This window comes from Carcharhinus amblyrhynchos, chromosome 8, assembly GCF_965287045.1.
Source record: "Carcharhinus amblyrhynchos chromosome 8, sCarAmb.v2.hapA, whole genome shotgun sequence".
Classification (NCBI taxonomy): domain Eukaryota; kingdom Metazoa; phylum Chordata; class Chondrichthyes; order Carcharhiniformes; family Carcharhinidae; genus Carcharhinus; species Carcharhinus amblyrhynchos.
In genome coordinates, this window is record NC_137331.1 from 5,672,921 (window position 1) to 5,685,843 (window position 12,923).

Genomic DNA, 12,923 nt, shown 5'->3' on the forward strand with positions numbered 1-12,923 from the left:
TTGATCCTACCTAACTGTTTGAACGTGGAAGAGATGCAGGATGAAATGTCAATTTTACGTGCTTCACACTATTGAAGCAAGTTGCTTTCCTGTCCTACTCCCTGCCATTCTCAATGGAGCTTGGATCTCTGTTGTTTCCAGCACCTACCAAATCCTAGCTCACAGACAAGGAAAAGCAAACCTATCTTAAAGAAGGTAAAGCTATTTTACATCCACACAGGATAGACAAAAGAAAACAAGCCAATATTCTATTTAGAATACCTAAGCAGTGCATTTTGCACTAATAAGAACCATTTACTGGGGGGAAAAAACCTTGCAGAAGAAAAGGTCACGAATTACGAGTGCCTGCATAGTTTAAGTATATAAAAATCATTGTCTAAAACGACCACAACTGATTTCAAAGTAGAAGAACTCTTTTTTAAAAGATGGACTCAAAATTAACTGAAAATAGAGACTCTGATGACTTTAGTCATAGTTAGAAGTAAAAAGTTCATGATCTGGAACTGATGACAGCGTTCTCTCTAAATCAAGTCCCACTCTGCCAACTGAAGTTTATTCAATCAGCAATTTCATCGCAGAGAGAAGTCAGTTAATTGAATCTCTGAAATTTCAGATCTAATAATTTGTTGCTTAAAACTTACAGTAGTAACATACATTTATTTTGGAAAACATTAAATGATCCCATGAGGAGACAATCACAACCCAACAGGCTATTTCAAAGAAGTTTGGGCCGAAACCAGCTGCAGTTCACTACCTTTCATAGCTACTTAGATACTTTTCACATTGCCCATTAAAGATGATTATATGTAAGTGTAGAGAATAAGTTATTCATTTTACCCCGTCACTTCTTTTAAGCATCAAACAAGAGCAACGTGCACGATGCAGTCACAGGGCATTTATGGGATAACGTGTTTGCTCCTTCCTTATGCAATGGGATAAAACTAGTGCAGAGGTTAGAAAGATTCTGAAATCATTCTCTTACTTCACACAAACGAGCATAGTGGTTCGCACTGCTGCTTCACAGTGCCAGGGACCCAGGTTCGATTCCCGGCTTGGGTCATTGTCTGTGTGGAGTTTGCACGGGTTTCCTCCCGCATTCTGAAAGACATGCTGGTTAGGTGCATTGACCCGAACAAGTGTCGGACTGCGGTGACATGGGGAATTTCACAGTAACTTCATTGCAGTGCTAATGTAAGCCTTACTTGTGATTGAGAAGGAGACTGGAAGGTGAGGTAGACTCTTTCGGCCCCTATAAGTAAAGACAATCCTTCTCTGGACCCTCTTAAGAATCCATGCATTCTTGATCCCTGAGCCATCCTGAAACCCGCCACTGTGTGTCAAGTCCATAGCTCCAGTGAAAATGGAGTTGTAACCTAATATATGACTAAGAAAATTGCTTCTAGCCATATTTGAGTGCTAAACCATAGAAAATTACAGCTCAGAAACAGGCCTTTTGGCCCTTCTTGTCTGTACCGAACCATTTTTTGCCTAGTCCCACTGACCTGCACTTGAACCATATCCCTCCACATCCCACTCATCCATGAGCCCGTCCAAGTTTTTCTCAAGTGACCCCGCATTTACCACTTTATCTGGCAGCTCATTCCACACTCCCACCACTCTTTGCACTAATATTCCCTTTAAGCTTTTCTCCTTTCACCCTTAGCCCATGCCCTCTGGTTTTTTTTCTCCCCTAGCCTCAGTGGAAAAGGCCTGCTTGCATTCATTCTATCTACACCCATCAAAATCTTATACAGCTCTATCAAATCTCCCCTCATTCTTCTACGCTCAAGGGAATAAAGTCCTAACCAATTCAATCTCTCTCTGTAACTTGGTTTCTCAAGTCTCGGCAACATCCTCGTGAACCTTTTCTGCACTCTTTCAACCTTATTTGCATCCTTCCTGTAACTAGATGACCAAAACGGCACACAATACTCTAAATTCAGCCTCACCAATGCCTTATATAACCTTACCATAACACTCCAACTTTTATACTCGATACTCCGATTTATAAAGGCCAATGTACCAAAAGCACTCTTTACGATCCTATCCACCTGTGACGTCACTTTTGGGGAATTCTGTACCTGTATTCCCAGATCCCTCTGTTCAACTGCACTCTTCAGAGTCCTACCATTTAGCCTGTACATTCTACTTTGGTTTGTCCTTCCAAAGTGCAAGACCTCACACTTGTCTGCGTTAAATTCCATTTGCCATTTTTCAGCCCATTTTTCTAGTTGGTCCAAGTCCCTCTGCAAGCTTTGAAAACCTTCCTCGCTGTCCACTACACCTCCGATCTTTGTATCATCAGCAAATTTGCTGATCCAATTTACCACATTAAACCTGCAGGTATCTCCTTTAGCACCTTCAAGCACGTTCAAATTATAGCAACCATCAAACAAACACGAAATTACATGCTAAAACTACATTTTGAAATCGGTGCATTTCATTAGCACAGCATCTACACTCTGCAAAATAATTCTCCATGGTTCAGGATAAAAATAAATTGAAATCCAGAGAGATATCTTGCTGAGAACTCTCAGAACTATTTGCACTGTATGCAGTGATTTTAAACCCCTTATACAACACAGCTGAGTTCATGTTCCACACGTGCACTCAAAAGGTCACGATGCAAACTCTTGACTGGTAATTATCAGATTAGGTATTAGGTCTTTTAGATGCTTATCAGCAAGTATTGCAGTTATAATGCAGATACCTTCAGACTGTGCTTCTAGTATTAACCAAGGATCAAGAACATATTGACAACTTGCCAAATTTTTGGCAGTCTTGTGTCATGAATAATGACTGTTTTAAAGAAAGGTGGAACGAAGAAGATCATAAACTTTAAACACAATGACCCAAAATACCAAAAGGTAGAACAGAGGAGAGCAGAGTTCTGAGGTATGATCTCAAATTTAGCCCTTAATCTGTACCATTTGCTCACAGTTGGGAAGTGGCAGTGACACTACAAAGGATCATATATATTCCCAGAGTGGGCTGAGGAGGTTAGAAAATGCTTTGGTCTCCCATCGTTATCTAGTGAACTGCAGGTGGGGAGTGTACCTGCATAGAGGTTAGGTAAGGGCAAGATTGAACTTTGCTTGGGGGTCGCGGTCCCTACCCACTCCCATCAAATAACAGATCATGAAGGCTAACACATGATTCCTTTGGCTAAAGTAGTCAAGGGCCTCTGGTTCCCATGGTGCCACTGCAAATAAAATCAGCCAGGTTAGATGAAATTACTTGGAGAGAGGAAACCAGTATAAAGCATTGACACATGTATCAATTTGGCAAATGGCTCCTTTCTGTGCTGTAAAAACTTTGAACTTATGTAATAAACTGATATGGATAAACTAACAGAGTCTACTAACACCCAAGGTATAGGAATTATATGTGTGATGTGTAAAAACAGTCTTAAACAGGGTTTGTTGGTCATAGGCCTCCAAAAAAATGATTAATCAATTTGACCTAAAGAGATGATAACAGCAGGAAACAGAAAATAAAGAAGGGGATTTCACAGTCCTAGAAGACAGCAAAGCATTTAACATCAGCATTAAGACGTTATCAGCAACTTGAGATGTATGTAAATTAACAGCAGCATTAACTCAAACTCTATGTGGCATAGAAAGCTTAATTGACAAATGGTCAAACATTCCCGCAGGAAGAGCAATTTGTGAAGTTGGAGCTAAGCAGCAGCAGCTTTGCTCTGTATCCGGTCAGCTCATGTTGTAGCAGACTTGACTTGGGAATACTTGAACTAATAATAATAATAATAATAATAATGAACTGGATAGGTTTATGGACGAAAAGGGATTGGTATAGGCTAGTGGGTCATTGTTTTTGTAACTGGTCGGCGCAACATCGTGGGCCGAAGGGCCTGTTCTGCGCTGTAATGTTCTATGTTCTATGTTCTATGTTCTAAAACTCAATGTAAAAGAATAAAAACTGTTTTTTCTTCATCAGTTAGATTAGTTCATTCAGTTAGATCAACACACAATCTTACCAAATATAGAAAACAATAACTTAGCGACAAAACATACACTACTACAGACCAAAAGTGGAACAGACAACAAGCTCTCCATTTCTGTCAGCTGTCAGGTGGTAGTGCTGAATGGCTGCCAGGCAAAACTCTAATAGCTAAAGGAAGAAACAGTGGAGGGGTGGGAAGTAGAAATAGACAGATGCGTTAATCCCAAGGCATTTTCCAATGATTTTGGCCAGCTGGTTATCAGTGGCTTCATAAAAATATCGTGCATTGATTGAACTTATGTCATGATATTTAAAAATATGAAATTAGGCAATCTGCTTAATGAAGTACTTTTAGTTTATAAGCCAAAAGTAATGAGATTTATTTTTCAAGATATAAAATAATCAGAACCACCAAATCTAATAACAATCAGAAATGTTGGTCAATGTAAATTAGCTATGACATTAAGATTTAAAACACACATTATTCCCACGTCACCCCAATATCATTACTTTACTCATGCTTAGCATTTCTTTATGTTGGCAATACGCAAGTGTGGTTAGTAATCTGCAATAGCATTCATTCCTTTCCAAAAATAAAGCACAAGTCTTTCTAAATCACTTTACCCAATATGATTAGCCCAGTGTGGTGTGAAGGCCAAAAACCTCTGGATTCACCAGGGAAAAGTTTCAAACTAGGATCCAAAGCATCCACTTAAGCAAGAAATCTGCTATGCAGCATAAGTGAGCCTTTGCACTGTCATGAAGAGAATTACTTCAAAATTATCCATTCGGTATCGCAAAACTGAGTGTCTGGACAAGTGGTCTATTAGATAGCATGGTAGCGACTCACATTGATTTGCAACGTTTGCACGATTTACACTACCAAACAGACAAGAAAATATATGGTCTCTCTGTTAAGGTTCTTACAAGAATGCATCAGCTTGGTCCTTTTCTTCATCTCTCGAATCCACCCAAAAATAATTTCGTACAAAACCACTAAATGCAAAAATTCAGATCGAGCCACAATGTAGTTGGCTAAATATTAGAGTCAACCATAATAGACAGAAGTGGTTGTCGGTGGAATCACTAAAACATCTTTATTTCACGTAAAAAAGCCACTTTAGTGTGTGCAGAGATGAAGAAAATCATTTTGTTTTTATCATTTGTTCCTATTGATCAGAACACAGCTGAAGAAAATCATAGAAAGAGGGACACAAATCGGGCACTCGCACATTTATGTTTTATAATGCAAATTATTGGCATTTGGTGTGCTTTGTAAAGAACCTTCATAGTTTGCAGGAAAAAATACAATCTTGCATTAATATAGTGAAAATTATTTAAAAAATCATAGCATTATTATAATTAGGTGATTAAACATTGCAGCCCACTAAGTAGAATGGATTAGATCCTAGATCCTCCTCACAACAATGTATCGTTAGCAAAAATGAGTGCCCCAATACTTTCAGAAAGGCTTGAAACAGATTACTTCTGGTCTTTTACTATCTTCATCTCTGACACACCATTGATCATGTTACGAATAACTTTGTGACCTGTCGTGCCACACTTGAGGACTGGAAACAGCATTGTGCATGTCTCTCATTTCTCAAATCAGGTATTTCGTAGTTTCAGTTAAACAGTCTGTTAAATTAGGGATATTTAGTAATATGGAAACATAACTATTAGAAACAAGAATTAGATTCTGCTCAAAGTAATTTAATTTATATACAAATAACCATCCAGCACAATGTCACCTCACTAACCAATACATGCACACTTCAATTGTGAACAGTATCACTGGCAATAATTACTCATTACTATTTGAAGCTTACAGGCAAGACATGCACTTAAGTCCAATTTAATGCTTTAAGGCTCCAAGGAAGAGAAAATCCTTACTGTTCCCTGCATCAGATTGCTGCATGTACTAAATTCAAGAGACTGGTTTAGTTTTTTCAGGACTTACTAAAACTTTGGTGTTTTCAGGGATTCTTAGTTTTATTCAAGCACAGAAAATACATACAAACACGTGTGTGTGTGTGTGTGTGTGTGTGTGTGTGAGAGAGATTTAAATTGAGAGTTGACCCTGAAAACCTAATGCTTCAATTTCAGTTTAGCCTAAATAAACTCTGCAATAGAGTTGCCCTACAATTTAAGTGGCTATTCCCATTCTGCACTGAACTTCCTCAATAATGTCCATGTTTCATTACTCAAGGTTCCATGCATTCAACCCATTCTCTGTGTTACTACTATATTAGTAAAATAGTTAATAAACAATCGCTTTGGTTTAGAAATAAAGTTTTATTAGACATATTTCAACTGTTATTATATCCAGGCTAACAGCGGTCTTGCATTTTATAATTTCATTAGAAAAGATTCCCATTGTCAAATAATGAATCAAGTAATTACTATTCCCAAAGTGCCTTCCAATACTACAGATCAGTGGTTCCCGACCAGCGCGCCACAACAAAGAACGCCCCCTCACCCACCCCAAAGTGTGCCGTGAAAATATTCAAATGATCCAAAATTAATGTAATTAAACTAAAACTAACCATTATCTTCAGCTCCGTTGGCAGCATCTCCAAGACCCAATGAATCTTGGGTCTTCAGTGCATGTGCCGGCCGAGAAAAGGAGCCGCACTTGCGTAGTTTACATCTTTAATGTTGGTCAGACCTATGCGCAAGACCAATGGGACTTTGGAGCTGAAGACAAAGGTCCCATGTGCCAACACAAAAAGTGAAAACTCTAAAATCCTTGGGAGAAACAAGAGAGACAGGAAGAAGTTAAAAAAACAGGCAAGAGGACAAGGAGAAGTTAAACATGAAGTTCCCAGTAAGGGAAGGCAACAGAGAAAATTGGCGTCTGAATTTTTTTTGGTATAGAGGTGTGCCATGACATATAAAAAGTTGGGATCCACTGCTCTGAAAAGGTTAAATCGGTTTACTCGCTTCCTTTTTGTAGCTTTAAACAGATGTTTAGTAATTTGATGTTTAAGCACTCCATCTGGTTTTGGAAAAAAATTGCACAGCTCAGCTTTTCAAATAAAATACTTCCAACAGTGTCAGCAATTTCCCCAGCAGCAGAAATTGAATCACTCTTGTTAAGCACTAAACAAAACATCAAGGCACAATTGTTACCAAAATAGTGCTTTTCTGCAGTTGTTCCAAGTCCCATTATTTCACACAAATGCAGATGTTTTTCTTGTGCACTAATGAAACTGAGAAACTCCACAAGCATCCCACATTTTGATTACTTTAGGAGGTAAGGCCAAATTCAAAGCTTGATATGCAATTGAATTACATTTACTTTAGCCACAGTCAATTTGAAAATTCCATAGATCCAATTCTATTAATTTGCAAACTTGTGTGGACATTGAATTTAAGGAAAGAAAAACTAAACAGATCTTCTGTATACAGTCAAAATCAATATTTTGATTGATTTGGGCAGCATGGTGGCACAGTAGTCAGCACGGCTGCCTCAGCGGAAGGGACCCAGGTTCGATTCCGGCTTTGGATGATCGTCTGTGTGAAGTTTGCAAGTTCTCCCTCTGTCTGTGTGGGTTTCCTCTGGGTGCTCCGGTTTCCTCCCACAGTCCAAAGATGTACGTGTTAGTGGATGGGCCGTGCTAAATTGCCCCTTAGTGTCAGAGGGACTACTGTAAATATACAAGATTATGGGAATAGGGCTTGGGTCAGATTGTTGCCAGCGAAAGCTCGATAGAATTTTACGATTCCATGAATGTTCAGGATAAGCAAGGTACGAAGGTGGGGCCAAGTGAATCAAGTCACGGGAGGATAGAAAACAAAGGATACAACTGGGAGGGGGAGGAGTGGAAAAGATTAGTTGGGGGTGGGGTAGAAAATTAAAGGGAGAAAGGGAAGTTAAAGGGAGAAGAGAAGTTGTTTGCCATGTGAAGGGGGACAGGCATGAAGAGTCAAGAATGGAGAACGGCACCAAGCAGTTTCAGGATGATATCATCCTTGTAACCTTCCTCTGCACCTTCTCCAATGCTTATACAAAGAACAAAGAACAATACAGCACAGGAACAGGCCCTTCGGCCCTCCAAGCTTGTGCCGCTCATGCGCCCAACTAGACCATTCGTTTGTATCCCTCTATTCCCAGCTTGTTCATGTGGCTATCTAGATACGTCTTAAACAATCCCAGTGTGTCCACCTCAACCACCTTGCTTGGCAGTGCATTCCAGGCCCCCACCACCCTGTGTAAAATACATCCCCCGAATCTGTGTTGAACCTTGCCCCCCTCACCTTGAGCTTGTGACCCCTCGTGTACCTTTTTTATAGCACAGCAACTAGAACTGCACACAGTACTCGATTATCATCTGTGGCACAGTTTTTAATGCCCTGCGTGTTCCAATGGCAAATCTCAACAAATATACAATCCTTTGAGGCACAAAACCCAACAGGAAAAGTGATGCAACCATGGATAACAAGTTAAGCCTCTTCAGGATCAACAAGGTCATCTACGTGCGGATCCACAAGAGATGGGTGAGATCCTAAATAATATTTCTCATCAGTATTTACTATTGAGAAAAGGATGGATGTAAGGGAAACTGGAGAAATAAATACTGATGTCTTGAGGAGTGTACATATTACAGAGACGGTGATGCTAGAAGTCTTAAAGCACACGAAGGTAGATAAATCCCAGGGACGCGATGAAGTACATCCCAGGATGTTATGGAAGGCTAGGGAGGAAATTGCAGGTCCCCTAGCCGAGATATTTGAATCATCGATAGTTAGGGGTAGGTTCCTGAAGATTGGAGAGTGGCAAATGTTGTGCCTTTGTTTAAAAAAGTCTGCAGGGAAAAGCCTGGGAACTACAGGCCAGTGAGCCTGCGGTGGGTAAATTGTTGAAGGTATTTTGAGAGACAGGATCTACAGGCATTTGGAGATGCATGGACTGATTAGGGACAGTCAGCATGGCTTTGTGAGTGGAAAATCATGCCTCATGAATTTGATTGAGTTTTTTGAAGGGATAACCAAAGAGGTAGATGAGGGCAATGCAGTTAATACTGTCTGCATGGACTTTAGCAAGGCCTTTGACAAGGCACCGCATGATAGGTTTTTGCATAAGGTTAAATCTCATGGGATCCAGGGTGAGATATCTGATTGGATACAAAATTGGCTTCTGTCAAGAACAGTAAAAAGTCTGACAACACCAGGTTTTAGTCCAACCGATTTATTTGATAATAGACTCACAAGCTTTCGGGTTAGTCCCTTCGTCAGGTGAATGGAGAGTTCTGGCCTCAGACAGAGCATATAAAGCACAGACAGTTTACAGATTACTGATTAGAATGCGAATCCTTACACCTAACCTGCTGTTCAAGACCTGAAGTGGCTGACAATGTGAGTGGAAGGAGCACTGATCACAGGTTAAAGAGATGTGTACTGTCTCCAGAGAGTACAGTAAGTGAGGTTTTGCAAACCCAAGTCACGGGGCTTACAGATAGTGCGACATGAACCCAAGATCCTGGTACATGGTAAATACTCTTGCAACTCGGCCAACATTGTCTACCTGATACGTTGCAAGAAAGGATGTCCCGAAGCATGGTACACTGGGGAGACCATGCAGACGCTACGACAACGGATGAATGAACATCGCTCGACAATCACCAGGCAAGACTGTTCCCTTCCTGTTGGCGAACACTTCAGTGGTCACGGGCATTCAGCCTCTGACCTTCGGGTAAGCATTCTCCAAGGCGGCCTTCACGACACATGACAGCGCAGAGTCGCTGAAGAGACCGATAGCCAAGTTCCGCACAGATGAGGACGGTCTCAACAGGGATCTTGGGTTCACGTCGCACTATCTGTAACCCCCGTGACTTGCCTGGCTTTGCAAAACCTCACTTGCTGTACTGTCTGGAGACAGTACACATCTCTTTAACCTGTGATCAGTGCTCCTTCCACTCACATTGTCAGCCACTTCAGGTCTTGAACAGCAGGTTAGGTGTAAGGATTCGCATTCTAATCAGTAATCTGTAAACTGTCTGTGCTTTATATGCTCTGTCTGAGGCCAGAACTCTCCATTCACCTGACGAAGGGACTAACCCCGAAAGCTTGTGAGTCTATTATCAAATAAATCGGTTGGACTAAAACCTGGTGTTGTCAGACTTTTGACTGTGTTTATGCCAGTCCAACGCCGGCATACCCACATTCTGTCAAGAAGCCAGAGGGTGGTTGTAGAGGCTGTTTTTCAAACTGAAAGCCTGTGACCAATGGTGTGTCTCAGGGATCAGTGCTGGGTCCACTGTTATTTGTCATTTATATTAATGATTTGGATGAGAATATAGGAAGCAGATGACACTAAGATTGATGACGTAGTGGACAGTGAAGAAAGTTATGTCCAATTGCAACGGGATCCTGATCAATTGGGCCAGTGGGCTGATGAATGGCAGATGGAGTTTAATTTAGACAAATGCGAGGTGATGCATTTTGGTAGATTGAAGCAGGGCAGGACTTACTCAGTTAATGGTAGGGCACTGGGGAGTGTTACAGAACAGAGAGATCTAAGGGTACATGTTCATAGCTCCTTGAAAGTGGAGTCACAGGTGGACAGAGTGGTGAAGAAGGCATTCAGCATGCTCGGTTTCATTGGTCAGAGCACTGAATACAGGAGTTGGGATGTCTTGTTGAAGTTGTACAAGACATTGGTAAAGCCACACTTGAATACTGTGTGCAATTCTGGTCACCCATTATAGAAAGGATATTATTAAACTAGAAAGAGTGCAGAAAAGATTTACCAGGATGCTACCAGGACTTGATGGATTGAGGTACAAGCAGAGGCTGAATAGAATTCGATTTTTTTCTCTGGAGCATAGGATGCTGAGGGGTAACCTTATAGAGGTCTATAAAATAATGAGGGGCATAGATCAGCTAAATAGTCAATACCTTTTCCCAAAGGTAGGGGAGTGTAAAACTAGAGGGTTTAAGGTGAGAGGGAAGAGATACAGAAAAGTGTCTAAGAGGGGCAATTCTTTCACACAGAGGGTGGTGAGTGTCTGCAACAACCTGCCAGAGATAGTAGTAGAGGCAGGCACAATTTTACCTTTTAAAAAGCATTTAGATAGTTACATGGGTACGATGGGTATAGAGGAATATGGGCCAAATATGGGCAACTGGGAGTAGCTTAGGAGATATTAAAAAAAAGGCAGCGAGGATAAACTGGGCCGAAGGGCCTGTTTCCATGCTGTAAACCTCTATGACTCTATTATATTATGTCAAAGGAAGAGGTTTATAAAGTTGTCAAAAAATTGTAAGCCTGAAGAGTAGAAGCTTTTTTTGAATTCAGCAAAAGAGGATCAATTCGCTGATATAGGGAAATTAGAATGAGAGTAAACTTGGGAGAAACAAAAATGGACTGCAAAAGCTTCTACGGCTATGTAAAAAGGAAAAAGTTAGCAAAATCAGATGCGAGTCCATTATAGACAGAGACAGGAGAATTTATAAAAAAAAAGGGAAATGGCAGAAAAACGTGAAATTTAGCAGGTCTGCAAACATTCACGGAGAGAGAATCGAGTCAATGTTGCGAGCCTGAGCTACTTATTGAGAGAGGCTGCCAGCTTTTCCCCCTGGATTCTGTACATCCTGCATAGCCTGGTGAGGACAGGTGGCTGGAGAAAATGGTGGACTGGTGTGCTGGACTGGTATTTAAACAGGGCACTGGGACAATCAAACCAACCAGCTGATGGCAGGCAGACAAATCAGCTGTCAGTTTGCCAGATGATTTGAAGCAAAACTCACCTCTGCACAATTAATGAGGTTCCAAGCACGAGGTCAGTGGGAAAGGCATCATTGGTGCCACCCACCACCACACACTGTCTGAAAATGGGAGAACTCTACTCTGTGTGCCTTCACAGAGGAGGATACAAAAAGGCCTCCCAGAAATACAGGAACCAAGGACGAGTAGGAATGAGGAACTGAAAGACATTAGTATTTGTACAAAGTTAGGACTGGAGAAATCAATGAGAGTGAAAGTCGATAAAATTCCCTGAACTAGATGATCCACGTCCCACAGTATTGAAAAAGGTAGCTGCAGAAAGCGTGGCTAGCATCAGTCGCCCTCTTCCAAAATTCTACACATTCTGGAATGTCCCTGCAGATTGGAAGGTAGCTAATGTAACACCAGCATTTAAGGAATGAGAGAGAAAACAGAGAACTACAGACCCATTAGGCCTAACAGCAGTAGTAGATGAAATGATGGAATCTATGGATGTGATAACTGAACACTTTGAAAATAATAGTAGGATTGAGCAATGTCAACATGGATTCCTGGAAGGGCATCATATTTGACAAACCTATTGGGTTTTTGTTTTGAGGATGTACCTGGCAGAATAGATCTGAGAGATGGTAATAGATATGGTGTGCTTAAATTTTCAAAAAGCTTTCTATAAGAGGCTAGGAAACAAAATTAAAATGCATAGAATTAGGGATAATATGCTGATATGGACTGAGAATTGGTTAAAGGGCAGGAAACAAAGAAAGGATAAATGGATCTCTCTCAGGTTGGCAGGCTGTCACTACTGGGGCACCACAAGGATCAGATCTTGGACCCCAGCTATTCACAGTCTTTATCAGTGATTTAGATGGAGGAACCAAATGTAATATTTTCTACTTTGTTAATGATACAAAACCAAGTGGATTGCAAGTTGTGAGGAGGGTGCAGAGACTTAAAACAGGATTCAGACAAGCTAAGTGAATGGAAAGAACGTGGAAAGTGGAATATTGTCCACTTTTGAAAACAGAAATGCAGTGTTTTTTTTAAAAGCGAGAGAGACCGGGGAGTGTTGATGTCCAAAGAGACCCAAATCACTAATAGCAAGCATACAGGTGCAGCAAGTACTTAGGAAGTCAAGATATGTTGGCCTTTTTTACAAGAGGATTTGAGTATGGGAGCAAAGATTTCTTGTTGCAATTGTATAGAGCCTTGCTGAGATCACACCTGAATCGTG

General features: G+C 40.8%; 1 protein-coding gene across 1 annotated transcript in view; it reads right to left on the bottom strand.

The window, feature by feature from the left end:
- The window catches only part of LOC145346413 (exostosin-1-like), a 184,108-nt gene that overhangs the window by 42,673 nt on the left and 128,512 nt on the right, over window positions 1–12,923 (bottom strand). The window lies entirely within an intron of this gene.